Raw genomic sequence first — 16,253 nt, 5'->3', positions numbered from 1 at the left:
AAAGGGTGGGGATATATGAAATGCTAATTCTGTTTGGGTTTGGGTTTTTTTTTTTTTTTTAAATATGCAGAGATAAAGTCTGCAGGATTTGGGGAGGAGAGTTGTTTTAGTCTTGATTTGCTTCCTGGGCAGCTGCCAGGTTGACTTTTAGAAATAGCCATCGCAGAGCCCCTTTCCAGCAATTGGTACCTTGCTTTTGGGGCACTGGCACTGCAAGATTCTTTTTTAGCTGCTGGTGTGGCTGCCAGAATTAGACTGGGGTGGGAAAAAAGCCAGGCAGGCTCTGATGTGCTGGCTTGGCTTGAATCCAAAGTCTGGACTTGGCTTAGTGTGATTTCTCCTGCCAAACCTCTGAGAATTAGCCTATAATCTGTACAGAATCTGAACCCTCTGCCCTCCCACCCAAGAGGAATGAAGAAGATGAAGTCTGTTAGGATAGGGTGGAGCTGAGCAATGATTAGAGGATGTAACTCAGAAGAAGAAAAAATACATCGGACAGTCTCTCTGGGTTTTGCTTCCTATAAATTTTGTAGACAGGTCTTAATGGCAGAAATCACAGAAAAATCATAGCGCTTTGCTTGCATGTAGTTGTCCAGAAGGACAACCCATCATTTGTTCATGTTAGTCTATCAGACCGATAGGCTTCCATTTTTACATTCCTGATTCCTCCTGGTAGCAGCTGGAGACCATCTTTATATTCCTTGTCTGAGCAGATGACAATGAAGGATGCTTTTTCTTGCAAGCTAGAGCAAAGGGCTGCTGGAGCAGGTCTGTCTGCCCACAGCTTGCAGGATTAAGGATGCTTTTATTCCTTCTTCCTTTGATAAATGTAGATGGCCATTTTGCTATGTTTCCTTTTTTTTTTTTTTTAACAGCTGGTTCAAACTCAGGATTCTAAGCACACATCAAGTCTTGGTTTTAATTGCAATCCCAGGAATGGCCCTGCTGTGTAGCTAGCTTTTGATCCATGTGCCTAAAGCTATTCCTCGGTGTGCACCCCAATGAACATTTCATTTCAGACCAGAGGGGAATTATGTTGTCCCTGCAACAAAAGAATGGGCTGTGCTTATTTTCCCTTCTTAACAGCCCATTTGCTTAAGTTCGCCTTTCTGGAAGGGTCATTTGGCTCTGAAAGCAGATAGCTATTGAAGCAAGGGCATAAGTGTATTTTGATGGGGGGGGGGGAGTGGAAGGACGTAAAGGCTTTGCTCCTGCTGTTGGTAGGTGTGGTATATAGGAATAATAGCAACTAATTTGCTGAACAAATGACCTAGATTAGATACTATGGTAGGAGATGACTTGATTAAGGAGAGGACTGATGGGAACAGTAGGGCAACTGTACAATACCCAGAGATATGTGGAACCATGTAATGTTACTATTTAATCCATGTTGCTTGCTTTACAAATCAAGATACCTCTAGAGTTTAGGGCAGGGGTGTCAAACTCATGTTGTCATGGTGTCATCATGTGACATATCACGACTTTTCCCCCTTCGCTAAACCGGGTATGGGCATGGCCAACGCATGTGGCCTGAAGGCCATGAGGGCCTGCTCTAGAGCAATTCTTGAACCTCAGGAATTCTGTCATAAAACAGAATTTTCTAACATATAGATTACAGTAATTGCAGTATTCTAACTTTCATGTTAATTACAAACACACGTAAAGACATATATATCAAGTGATAGACACAGATATATGATGGTTTTCTACAGTACCTGGCCTTTGCCTGACTTTTCAAAATGGGCAGCTGTTTTAGGTACATTTAGATAAGCAGCAATCAGTTGTGATGCAAGTATCTGCAGAACCTGTGTGTATTTTAGTTCTCCCTTGTGTGTTTTTAAAAGCTGGAGTGGGTGGGGAGACAGAAAAAGTCTTATTTGAAAAGAATGGATGTAACCTAGCATCTTGGTTTAGTTATTTCTGGGTTTCAGAACTGTTGTGCAGATCTTTTTAAATAATAACATAGATTTAGAATCAATGGAGTTTGGAAATTGTTTTCTTAATTGTGCACTTGAAAGAAAATAAATGCCTATGATTTCCAGAATTATGCTTTCCTGAAACTTTTTTGTTACAGAATTCCTAAATTGCCAGGGAACCTTGCCTTGATTCTTGGTTTCTCACTTTGGTTATTATGAGAACACAGATCTTTGCAGATCCAGCTAGTCTTTTTAGATCTTAACTGCTTATTAATATAATCCAAATGAAGGATTGGAAATTATTGCACATAAATATCTGTTGCTTTTCTTTGAATAAATTATTAGAATACTACTACTTCTTAGATATAATTCCTTATCTTCCATTAGGGACTATATGCCCCCTAGTTACCTTATCTGAAATCCACGAGTTTTAGAGTTGTTTTTCCATGGAGTAGGATGTATGGTAGATAACCTTGTACCCTTCAGTCTCTTTGTGATGTATATGTATCATAAAGCAAGTGATGTGCCATAAAGCCACATAGTTAATGCTCAGGAAAGAATGGAGAATGTTAGAGGGGGCAAGATTGTATAATAGGGTGCAATGGTAGTGTTGATGAGAGAAATAGATCAAATTCTGGGTAATTCTAGTTATAAGTGGCTTAAGTTTTTATATGTTCTTCATGATAAATAAATAAGATGCTTGGCCATGAAAAGACAAGTTTGCATTGCCCTACATTCTTTCCATCATATTTTGAAACCTGGTCTAGGAAAGTCTGCATGACAGGAGTTTAGTATAGTGACAACAAGGTCCTTACTCTTGCAGGTGGGATTTCCCAGAAATCTTTGGTTAACACATTAGAAAATCACATTTATGTTGGCTAGAGCTTATTAGATGTGCTATGATAGCTTGCTAATATAGATACAAATGCTTGCCTTCAAAAGTTGTGAGTGCTCCATCACTGGAAGCTTTTAAGAAGAACAACCATTTGTCTAAAATGGTATAGGTCTCCTGAAAGTTAGACTAGAAGATCTCCAAGATCCCTTCTGTTATTCTATTATATTCTGAAACATCTATCTTTTATAAGCATTCAGAATTAAGTTGTCATGGCTTAAATTCTCCTGGGGAATTTGGGTAAGTTTTATTCTATTTACCCTAGTACAGGCACTGATAGCAATAGCAGTAGCACTTAGACTTATATACCACTTCACAGTGCTTAAGAACCCTCTCTAAACAGTTTACAGTGTCAGCATATTTCCCCAAACAATCTGGGTCCTCATTTTACCAACCTCAGAAGGATGGAAAGCTGAGTCAACCATATCCTGGAGTCAGCAGTGAGTTAGCCTTCAGTACTGCATTCTAACCATTGTGCCACCATGGTTCCTTTGATTCAACAAACGTCATGTACAGAGGCTGCACATATGTTGGATGGTCAGATACTGGGGAGAAACAGCAAGAAGGATGGATAATGGTATCATGTTTGGCTCCTGCAGATGTAACATTTGACAACTGATTTCTTTTTCCTTTGCTTGTTTCTAAAATGAATTCCTGTGTATTATTATAGAATGTTTGGTTGGTGGTTAAGGCATGCTACTAGACCATTCATTGTTTGTGATTTGGCACCAAAAGAAGCTTGATCGCCATGACTTGTGTTATTCAAAGATAAGAATTATGTCCCTGTTGATTTTTCTTGGTCTTTCTGTGGTTTTGTGAGTGGCTCTGTGGGCTGTAATTGGGACTGTAGTCCTGTTCCTGCATCTAGGGACCCACTTAGGATAACTTTTATGAAATGGATATGATGTTCAATTCAGATGCTGTTGTTTTTCCATCCTAAATACTTTGGGGCTCAAAGATCTTTAAAAAAATGTCTCCTGCCATATCAGCTTGAGAGACTGATGAACCTTGGAAAGGCTGGGGCTTTGGAAGCGGTGGAATGCTGTCCCAAATGAGATGAGTCCAGTGTAACTATTTTTCCTTACCCTTGCTGACTTAAAACCATTTCTCAATGTGACATTTTAATTGCTATGTTTTTTTTCTCAAGTTGTCTTGTGTTCCATTTTATGTTATTGTTTGTCTAAATGGGATTCCAGAAGGGAGACAGAGGGAAGAGGTGCCACCTCCCCCAGCTACCTATTTGAATGGTATCTGCTGCTTTCTGTGGTTGGATCTGAAGTATAATTTGGTGTAGCCCATTGCAAATTTCTTGGAGGCCATCAGACTTGCCATTGTTAAACCTGAGGTTTTCTTCTGAGCCAGCCTAGAACTGTGTTCCTTCTGAGAGTCAGAGAAAAGTTGCTAAGGCCATAGGTTGTGAAGTATCTAGCTGCTGGAGCTATATTTACAGGCTGAAAGATAGCATTTAGGGAGAAGAAAAGCTAAAGAAGATCTGTGAGAGGAAAAGTCTGAGTCACACTAATGCTAGCCTTTTGTCTTTAGCCAAGAGCTGTTGTAGTGCACATTTATAAATTATGAAGGGAGGAAAGCACAAAATGAAAATAATAAAGTATAAGAGATATTCTAATGAAACAGTTAAATATTAGTTTTCATATCTCTGTATTTCTTCATTGGCAAATAACTTGGAGCAGGAGTTTTTAAATTCCCTATCATAGCTTACCTCTCAAGTGGATGGTGAGATTGACCTATATGGCTTTTTGGACCATACACTTACCAATTTATTCAATACTGCTTGGCCTCTCATGCCCTCTGACTAAGTATGGAGATTAGAACAATAGGGATTATTAATTGCTCTAGCATTAGAGCCCAATGACAGCATTAGTAGTTTTACACATAAAACTGCAGATGGTTCCTAACAAAGATAACAATAACAGGTGTTTTTTTTTTTTTAGAATTGTATTTATCAAATAGCCTCCCATCTCTTCAAAAGCAACTCTGAGCAGTGAACAACATTCAGATAAAACAATAGATGCAGATGATAACAATATAAAACAACCACAGATATAAAATGTAAAATTCATATTAAAAAGTATCATTAAAAAACATACCGAGAATTGCCTAAATCTTTCAAAATTTTGTCATAGTCACAACTTTTGGGCGGGAACGCCAACATCTGTAGAGGAAAGAAGGAATGCCTTGAGAGATACAGGAGGAAGAACTGCTAGTAAGAGAATGCTCAGATAAAAGAGAACTGTGTCCAGAGCAGGAATGTAATGTGTATAGACATCTCCAACAAGCTCCTCCCTAGTTTTTATGAAGATGAAAGGAGGGAGGGAGGGGGAAGTGAATTCAGAATTGCAAGATACAGTTACTATAGCTTTGCAACAAATGTATGGCTGGACTTCCAGTTTGAGCTTCTTCGGCGACAGACTGAATCTGCGATTGTGCACAGTTTCGATCCGTGCTCGCCGCCGGAGTGCCCCAAGCCAGCTGGATTCGGGGCTAAGCCATCCCGTAGAGGTGGTAAAGAGGGGGGAGACTGCCAGCAGGGTCGAGGAGAGCCGCATCTCTCCTCCTCAGCTGGCCATTACTCCTTTTCCCGAAGGCAGGTACAGTGGCGGTCAGAAATGGCCATCTCAAAGAAGAACTTGACTGGAAAAGAATGTGCAGGAGGAACAACGTAAGGTACCCTGGAATTTGAACTATAAAAAATAACATTGTTCCCAAAGAAGACTTTGAAGCAGCGAAGGAGAGAGGGAAGGGAAAGGATTTGGCTTTTTTTCCCTTCCCTTCCTTATACTGACAGCTAAGAGATTTAAGTAAGAAATTGACAAAAATCCACTTTGACATCAATAGGCATTTAAGCTGAAAATAAAATGTCAAAGGGATAATAAAGACTTTTGGATACTCAAAAACCTTTAAAAGCAGGAAAGGAGAGAAAAGGAAAGAATAAAAGGGTGGGATCTGGAAAAATGGAGGAGACTGCCTGGAACTAAAAGGAACTTATAGTGAAACCTTAACAAGATTCCTAAAAGATACATTCTAACTGAAACTTTGTAACAAAATAATAGAACCCCAGGAAGAGAAAGTGGAAAAAAGAAGCAAAAAGGAACAGCTTTGGATTATTTGGTGATTTTTTGATTGTTGGCTATTGGATTTAAATGACTAAAATCAATCCGGTGGTTGTTTAAAAGTGTTTAAAATGGCATCACTTTTAGAAGAACTGAAAATGGAACTTTAAAAACAGAAAGAAGATGCACAAGAAGGAAGAGGTTCTTTTGGCTTCATATTTCACTTTTTAGAAATGGAGATCTGGAACTATGAGAAACAACAAGAAACGCTTGTTGTTGGGACAAAGGTTGGGACAAAGAAGAAGGTCCCAAACGAAGGTTGGGACAAAGAAGAAACCATCTTTAATGATCAAGTAACTTTATGTGGGGGGAAAAAGGGAAAGGGGTGAAAGAGAGTGAAAAGTTTAAGATTTGAAAAAGCAACCCAAAAAAGAATAGTTTGAAAAATAATTACAATATTAGGAAGCAACAGAAGAGAGGATTACAGAAGAGAGAATTAGAAGTAGAGAGACAAGGGGGCAAAAAGGGGAGGGAGAAGAAGAGGGGGAAGAAGGAAAGGAAAAGAAGTTATAAAAGACAGAAACAAGATATAGAGAAACAGAGAAAATGTATAAGGATTGAAAGTATAAGCCTATTTAGAGATAATGGGTGAAAATTTAATTGAAAAAGGGATTCTGCAAAGATACATAAGATAGTATTGTTATATTAGAAATAGAAATAATTTTAGAAAATATGAAACAATGTATGATTAAAATGATGGATAAAATACTTATGGTAATGCAGTGTAATGTTTGTTAATAAATAAATGAAATAAAGAGAATGAGAGAATGAAATTAGGAAAGAATGGGAACATTTTAATTATTATTAACGATTTATAAAAATATAAGTGAAGAGAAATATATATAAAAAAGAATTAATTATGGAAAGTTTATGTGTTCCCAAGGAAGTATGATATTCAGTTGAAAAGAATTGTTAAAGACGTTAAGATTCTAACTAATATTAATGATAGAATTGAATTGGAATGGAATGAGTGTTTTATTTAATGTGTGTGTGTGTGTGTGTGTGTGTCTGTGTGTCTGTGTGTCTGTGTATGTATGTATGTATGAACATAGTGTGTTTTTTAAGAATGTACCAAGCAGAATTTGACTGGAAGTTGAATGTTATAATTTTAAAGGCATAAATTGAAGTTTAAATAAGAGTTGAATAGATAAAATTAAAAGATATAAAGGTGTCATACTGCAATTAGTAACTACAGGGGAAAATTTGTTTAATGAGAAAAGATAAGAAATTGAAACAGGATAGACAAAAGTATAAATATAATGATTAGAAAGACATTGAAATTTAGAAAAAGATATATAATTGAATTTAGATATGAGATAATTAAAAATAAAGTTGAGAAAACCAAGGGAGGGGAAAAATTATAGAGAAAATATTAAAATAGTAATAAGATATGGAATAGAACACAAAGATGAATATGAAATTGAGTTTGTGTTTGTATGGAGAAGTGATAACCCGGGATCATGCTATTCTCAAAAAAAGATGTTTTATTTGTATTATGTTTTTGTGAAAACCCAAATAAAATTTATGTTAAAAAAAAAAACCAAATGTAGAGCTGATATAGATGATGCTGAGTTCCTAATCTGATCTATCTTGAAAAATTGACAACATCTTACAATATGTTTTTCCCCCTGTAAATGTTGAGTTTTATTTAACTTGGGGATATGGTGAAAGATGTTTCAAAGGAATCCCTCCCTACTCCCATGGTGCCTGAAGATGATGTGTTGCCAATTTCTTGCTTATGTGGTGATTCTGAAATATTTTGGTGATATTTTAGTGGTCTGCATAAAGAAAAGCGTAAGAACTACTGAATTAAATGTTACTAGAATGTATTGATTCTGAATTCATAAGCACATTTGGTTTGTGTTCATCTTTCTGTTGCATTTGTAGATGGAAGGATTGAACCACAAGAGAAATAGGGGAACGTTTGTGGCAGCAGATCCTGAGGTCAGATGAGATTGAACACATTACATTTTCCCTAGTTTTCTTCCCTCTCACCTCCATTTCATTTTGGCCTCAGAAAAGCTTTCCTGTCATGTTGTCTAGATGCCAACTATATACAGTAAGCAGTTTTCTAGGAAGCTGTGGATAATGGAGTTTATGCATGTGGAACAAACATTTCTTTCTTGAGGAGTACTTTTCACCAGAAGAAGCTGACTTTTCTTTCCATTTCAATTTTCTTGTTTTCCTAGGTTCCTTTGGCTTTAACAAAGATCTTCATTTATTCCTCATATTGCTAGGTGAACAATTGCTATAACAAGATCATTTTCTCCCTTTTTCATGGATTGCAATACAATGAGTTATTCCTCTTCTTTTCTGTTGCCTTAGAATTTCCCTTTTATAAAATATGGAGAAAAAGGTTACGACGTGGACTCGAAAAGGCCAAGGATAAGGGAGGTAAAAGCAGAGGAGAGAGTGAAATGATTTCATAGCCTTCCAAAAGGAAGGTGTGTTCCAAAGAAGAAAGAAATAAATCTTTTTGGAAGGCTAAGAATTTTTTTTTCTACAACATACTTGTAGAAGGAGAAAGTAAGGAACAATGGAGTTTCCATTGCATTTTCAGTCTTTGCTGGAGATTACACTGATTGGGTCTTTACTCTGAATTTTTTTAGCTGAATAAACTAAGAGGTGAAAAATGTACCTTTAAGTTGTAAAAGGTAATAAGCAGGATTCTGGCTTGGCTGTCATCCTCTCTTTTGTGTGGATTTTGTCTTACGCTACAGTCCTCTTGAAATCTTGATGAGTATTAATATATAGCAGGTGATGCAGTGCAGTGTTTTATCAATGCTCCTAAGGTGAGAAGTTATTGTGATGCGGACCAAGGACTGTGTAAGTCCCATGATGGATATGTGGATTTCTTCATTGAAAGTTCTCATCAGACTGTGACCTACTTTATACTACATGTGAAGCCTTATAACTGAAGTAACCATAATTTATTGAAAGAGTCATTATTAGTTGTGTTTATATAACTTGCTAAGCCAGAAACCATGATTTCTTTTTTTAAAAAAAAAGTTTTATTGTTTTTTTAAGACAAACATAAACAAACACAACATAAAAACATCAAACCATCTTCCATATATGTACATACAGTGTCTCGGTTGGTTTACAAATTGTTTTGTACTTCCATTTCGTAATCTTCAATTAGAATTACATTGTATATGTTCTCATATTGTCAATCAAATATTCCTAAATACATTAATATCATTATTAATCAATCATTTGACTATACTATTATTCATTCATGTTTTACGAAATAATCCATATTTCACTTAATTTATATGACAGTTGATATTTCCATCTCAAATCTATCCTATAATCATTTTGTAGATATAAAAAAAATACATTTTAATATATTCATTATGTTCTAAAAATCTACATATTTCATTACCATTTTTATTGTCTAACCATTGATAGAATAGATCCAAAATTTTATAAAATTGTTTATCTTCTTGTTCTCTGATTTCAAATGTCAATCTACCCATTTCAGCACATTCCATTATTTTCTTAATAACTTCCTCCTGTGTTGGTATTTTCTCATTTTTCCAGTTTTTAGCAAATACGATCCTAGCCGCTGTTAATACATTTACAATCAAGTATTTCAATTCTTTACTATATATTTCAGGTAAAATTCCCAATAAAAATATCTCTGGTTTCAAGTCTATATGCTTTTTTGTCATTTTTTCCAACCATGTGTGGATTTTAGTCCAATATTTTTTGGCATCCGCGCACATCCACCACATATGGTAATATGAGCCAGGTATCTGATGACATTTCCAACATTTTTCAGATTTGTTCTTGAACATTCTTGCTATTCTTGTTGGGGGGAAATGCCACCTGTGAAACATCTTATACAAATTTTCTTTATATGCTGTTGACATTGTCATTTTATAATTTTGAGACCACAATTTTTGCCATTTCTCTAAATCAATCCCATATCCAAAATTCTTCCCCCAAGCAATCATTGTTTCTTTAACTTGTTCTTCCAGTTTAATTTCTAATAAATATCCATACAGTTTTTTAATCACCTTTTCAGTGCCTGTCAAAATCTTATCTAAATCAGTCAATTTATCATAGAAACCTTCTGTTTTAGAATCTTTATCATACCCAGAATGTATTTGTGCATATGAAAACCAATTCATCTTTATACCTTGTTCCTCTAGTTTTTGCATAGATTTAAGTTCACCCTTTTCATTCAATATTTCACCATATCTAACTGTTTGTTCCTTTTTGTATATTATAGGATAAGAAAATGCTTCAATAGTCGATAGCCAGACCGGAATTTCAAATATCATTGCCTTTTAGTCTTCTCCCAATTTAACCACAGAGACCCCCGTATATAATGTCTTCTAAAATACCCCTTTATTTTAGTTCCTTTATACCATAAAAAAGCATGCCACCCCAACAACAGATCATGTCCTTCTAGTGTCAACAATCTAGCATTTCTTAATGTTATCCATTCCTTGACCCACATCAAATTTGTAGCTTGGTAGTACAACTCCCAATTAGGCAAACCAAATCCTCCTCTTATTCTAGCATCTTGCAAAGTTTTAATTTTATTCTCACTTTCTTACCTTGCCATATATATTTCAACACGATTTTATTTAAATCTTCAAAAAAGTCTTTTCCAAGCCTAATTGGAATTGTTTGGAACAAATATAAAATTCTGGGTAATATATTCATCTTAATTGTTGATATTCTCCCTATTAATGACAGTTGTAAATTTTCCCATTTCGCCAAATCTAGCGCTATCTGCTGCTTAAGTTTAACATAGTTATTCTCTTTTAGTGTACTACATCTTGCTGTCAAATGTATCCCCAAGTACTTGATCTTATTTGTGACTTGGATTTTCAGTACATCCGCCAATTCTTCCTTTTGTCTTGATAACATATTCTTTGTCAAAATCTTTGTTTTGTCTTTATTTATTTTCAAACCAGCCACCTTCCCATATATATCTATCTTTTCTATCAATTTTAATGCTGTTTCTAGTGGGTCTTCTAAAATAAAAATCAGATCATCTGCAAATGCTTGCAACTTGAATTCTTCCTTTTTAATTTTCATCCCTTTTATATCCTTTTCTTCTCTAATATTTCTATTTAGCACTTCCAGGGTTAACACAAACAACAAAGGTAATAGTGGGCACCGTTGTCTTGTTCCTTTTCTTATATCAATAGAGTCTGTCAGTTCTCCCTCTATCATTACCTTTGCCGTTTGGTTATGATGTATAGCTTCTATTGCTTGGATGAATTTTTTACCAAAGCCCATCTATTCCAACTGTAATGAATCGCCAATTCACATTATCAAATGCCTTCTGTGCATCTAAAAATATCAAAGCCATTTGTTTTTCAGGTTGTCCCTCGCAGTATTCCAAAGTGTCCAAGATTACTCTCATATTGTCTTTAATTTGTCTCTTTGGCAGAAATCCATTTTGATCAGGATGAATAAAATTATTTAGGTATTTTTTAAGTCTTTCTGCCGCTATTGAAGCAACAAATTTAACTTAATGTTCTTTTTCTGTGGCATTTTCTGTAACTCTTTTTCAAGTCCTTTATACTCATCCTCTAATGTCTTAGAGGCTAGTCTTTTTGTGGTATTTCTTTTCCTTGTATAGTCTATTATCAAGCCTCTGGCATATGCCTTCATTGTATCCCATACATTCTGCATTGATGTGTCTTCTTTTTTATCTTTTTATCTTCTTTAAAGAAAAAAGCCAGTTCTTTCTCCATCCTCTGTATGAAGTCTTTTTCTTTTAGTATAGTATTATTTAATGTCCAGCTGAATACCATACATATGTGTGTGTGTGTGTGTGTGTGTGTGTGTGTGTGTGTGTTTTCTTCAGGCTCTTGTATACCTTAATCCAATTGATTAGTTAAGTAGCAGTAAAAACTCAAAAAGGAAGAAAAAACCATAAACAGAAAAAGGAAAAAAATGTTAAATCTTGCAGGAGGTGGAAAAATAGAAAGTAAAAAACTAAAGAAGAAAAAAAGGGAGTTCTTCAGGTTCTTCAACACCTTAATCCAATTAAAAAGTCTCAGGTATGAAAAGATATACAAAAAAAGGAAGCCACAAAAAAATAAAAACCAATATGGAAAGTAAATAAAAAAAAATACAGGGTAGGGAGAGAAAAAAAAGAAAAAAGACTACTCCCTTAAAAAAAGGGGGGGGACATTAATTCTAAGACTTTTCCTTTAAAATAAAATGCAAACGTAAAAATTAAGCTTCAAAAACAAAAAGAAAGACAAAAACAAGTTCCAAAAAGCCAAAGATCCAGATAGCTATTACAAAAATTAAGCTAATAAGGAGGGGGTTTGTTAAAGTAAGAAATAGCCCAGCTTTAAAAAAGTAAAAAAGTAAAAAGAGCACACTGCACCTTATTTAGTTATCCAAGACTTTTGTTAAATTTTATAACTCTCTTCTCTAGAGTCTTATCGTCTTTTTTCTCTGTAAACTCCAACACCAGACTCCAGCTACTGAAAGAAACCCAGAAGAGCACCTGCAATAATACTCTCCCATGCTCTTCCCTCTATCTTATTAAACAGGCTCAAAATCGTTGAAAAGAAGTCTCAGTTCTTTCTCAGCTTTGTCTGGTCAAGAGGGGAAAAAAAGAGATACAATATTTCAAAGCCTCTAGTTGGCAATGTTACAAAGTTTCATCTGCTTTCACTTTCCCCCTCCTTTTCCAAACAAGATATAATAAAAATTAATTAAAAAGGAAAAAAAGATATTTTTTAAAAAAAAAGACTAAAAGGGAGTTTCTAGCCTAAAATATTATAGAGTCAAAAAGGAGAAAAGACAAAAGAGAAAAAATAGGTAGGAAAAAAAAAGCCAGTCCAGTTTCAAAATATAAAATCATATATAAAAAGTCCAGCAAAAAAAATTAAATCACTCTGACTTCCTGTTTAAAATCGCCGCTTAATCACTTCTGTCTAAGATTTTACAGATTCTTTCTTTTCCTTAGGGTGTCCTTTCAAATCTTAAAGTAAAGAAAAAATTCTCACCAAACCGGCACACTTTCTCTTTCTGTTCTCTTCTGTTTCGGAGATGTCCCAACTTCAGCAGTTTAATGGCTGCCTCTTTGCCGCTGGCAAAAAGAGCTTCTCCTGGATATACCAGGGACTTTGCAGTATCCCTGGGATCGACAGGATGCGCTCTTTACATTCACCGTCTCTTCGGGATGGTTTAGATCCCTTCGGACCGTCCAGGAGCAAAGATATCGGCAGCGATCTCAGACCTCCAAGATCACATGCCGTATTGTTGCGATGCCAGCTCCGCCCTCTAACCATTGCAGCTAGTTTTTATTTGACCTAGAATAATGTGTAAGCCTGGTTTATTTCTGTACTTAGTCCAGAAGGATCCTTCAAGGGTGGAGGGAAGCAAAGGGAATGTTCATATTATGAAAAGAGTTGTGTTGTATCATTGTATCACTATAACACAAGCATTGTTCTGTCTTGCCCAGTTGCATTTGAGAGGTTAGAGACTCTGTGAATATGTTGTTCACACATTTACATGGATATTTAAGATTATGTGTTAGTCATCCTCATCTCTGTTTTAAGCAGATCTCAGTTTGTTTATTAAAGTAGCATTTGTTGTTAGCACTGGAGAATGGTGCATTTATTTATTTAGATTATTATTTGAGTTATGCTCTGCCTTTCTGTTTACAATGTATTAACTCTCAAGGAAGCTTATAACATTACAACCTATTTAGATAGTGAGGTGGATGGCTTATACACTTAATGATAAATAAATATCCACTTGCATAAAAACCTTGTGTTCTCTTAAATTCTGTTCCATGATTGACACATCTTACTACTTTCTGTTAATGTCAGTTTGTCTCCTTTGTGTATCTTTTACATTACAGTTCTTTTTCTCCATCTCATTTTAAACAGAAAATAGGAGAAGACTGAATGGAAGCAAAGCTCAATCTTTGACATACAGTTATAGTTTCTAAGTTTCCTAGTAATAATTATTTCTCATTCTTAAAAAGCAAATCTATAGTTCTTATGTTTCCAGTAAAATAATAATAATAATAATAATAATAATAATAATAATAATAATAATAATAATAATAATAATAATAATAATAATAATAATAATCATCTTCTTCTTCTTCTTCTTCTTCTTCTTCTTCTTCTTCTTCTTCTTCTTCTTCTTCTTCTTCTTCTTCTTCATCCTCATCTTCATCTTCATCTTCATCTTCTAAAAATGAATTCAATTATTCCAGAGAAAAGCGATACACATCAGATATGATATTTCACCAGATTTTCTTTTAATTTATTTTTAACTGTTTGATGATGACAAAATGTATCATGGCATACTAATGACTGAATGTAGTAAGAATGTTGCATTTGAATTTAAATATAAAAGGCAAATACTTTCTGCCTGGGGAAACACTGACATACTTACAGTGAGCGTGTACAAATTAGCAGCTGTTTGAGAGCAGCCTCTTAAGGAGTAAACAGGGAACCCCTCAGGGATGCTTGGAGGCAAAGAGAATTTCCCAGAAACTGCAGCAGTAACCTCTCTGGATTTCAGAAGGCTTTTGTAATAATGAAACTTAAAGAACTGAAAAGTTGCAGTTCACAGTTAACTATGGTTCAACTCAAATCATGCAACACTGTGTCCAGGACACTGTTCTAGATATGTGGGAATACATTCTCTTTGACCAAAGTTTTCTCTTACATGCACCTTCTTTGAACAAGATAGGCACATTGCACTTGATCTAATCTGCACATAGATAGAAAAGACTAAGTTTTTGAAGGCTGAGATGACATAATAGTAAGTTGCAACTGCACCATTCAGGTAATGGGTATTTTGTGGCTGGCCAACATAAGTTTGTAGAAGTGTTCTCCCCTCTGGCCAAAAAAGTTGGAGTCCTCCTTTTAAGGCCAGTTGTCTTCCTCGTTTTTATTAGTTTTAATCTCACACCAGTCATTTCAGATCAGAACATCCTACATTCAATAGCTATCCTTGAAGGATTGCCTACAGAAGTTTTTGCAATAGAGTGCTATTGGGATTTTATTGTTAGATATTGTGCTAGGTACTGTGGATGTTTCATTACAACTGCTGTGAATTTTTTATTGTTTAATGTTTTAGATTGTATTATGGAGGCTTATGTCTTATGGTATTCCATGAGAGGTTTAATTATTCTGAAAACCACCATGAACCTGTTTGGATCTGACCGCACGCAGGTCCAATAAAGAAAGAAACTGGCCCACTCTCAACCCGATTGGGTGATGCCTGTCCAATAGGCTGGCTGATGATTCATTGCTAACTGGATTGATCTATTGACAGAGGTGCAGAAAGGAGAAGGGTGAAACTAGTTATCCTTTTCTGTGTATCTATTCTAAGCTATACAAGGGGCAAACACCAGTAGTATTCAGGGCTCCTTTGATTATTATTTCCAAAACTAGAATGTCTTATTTCATTTCATTTTCAGTGAAAAAAAACCTTGAAAATAATTAACTCCTTAAAAAAAAAAGCTTAACATCCTTTCCCCCCACCTGCCTCAATATCCGGGAAAATATCCCAACCCTGGTTTTTCATCCATGTGAATGACAGGGACCTCCTGCCCACTTGATATAATTGCTTCTTCACCTACTGAAGCTCTTTGTTGTGCAAAAGTCATGAATCTTTCAAGAAATTTTATGGAGGACTGTACATAGGCTTCTCCTTACTTCTGCGGTTTCCATTTTCCCCATTGCTCATTGCTGCTTTCTTCTTCTTTTTATTACTGAAGAAAAAACCTCAAGGTAAATTAGCTGCAAAATGATTTTTTTACTGAGTAGCATAAAGGGCCACCTGGAAAAATTTGGATTGAAAGGCGGCTTTGATTTCTTCTCTTTGGCTTCCTTCTTCATGCAGCTTTCTAATAATCTATACTGTCAGAATTAATTTAAAGTAACCCATCCCTACACATGGATCCAGGAAACCTAGAAGGGCTTTCTTGCCAATTGTGGTCTGTAGGACCACAGAGAGGACCTTTTTAAATAAAAAATAATCTACTTCAATAATTGATTGGAATAAAACATGGTGAAAACCTTTTTTTAAAATTCTTTTAATGGTTTTAAAATATGACAAACAGGGGGGAAAAACCAAAAATAAAAATATATACTTTGTCAAAAGAGAAAAATATATATAACAGTAGTTAGAGTGCTGTACTGCAGGTCACTTCTGCTGATAATTGGCTGCCTGCAATTTGGCAGTTCAGATCCCACCAGGCTCAAGGTTGACTTAGCCTTCCATCCTTCCAAGGTGGGTAAAATGAGGACCCAGATTGTTGGGGGCAATATGCTGACTCTGTAAACCACTTAGAGAGGGCTA

General features: G+C 35.4%; 1 protein-coding gene across 1 annotated transcript in view; it reads left to right on the top strand.

Moving 5' to 3' along the window:
- The window catches only part of ARHGAP44 (Rho GTPase activating protein 44), a 109,562-nt gene that overhangs the window by 1,305 nt on the left and 92,004 nt on the right, over nt 1-16,253 (top strand). The window lies entirely within an intron of this gene.

This window comes from Notechis scutatus, chromosome 2 (genome assembly GCF_049901735.1).
Source record: "Notechis scutatus isolate UNSWTSFEM ecotype Mainland chromosome 2, rNotScu1.2, whole genome shotgun sequence".
In the NCBI taxonomy this organism is placed as follows: domain Eukaryota; kingdom Metazoa; phylum Chordata; class Lepidosauria; order Squamata; family Elapidae; genus Notechis; species Notechis scutatus.
This window is presented reverse-complemented; position numbering and strand designations above follow the sequence as displayed.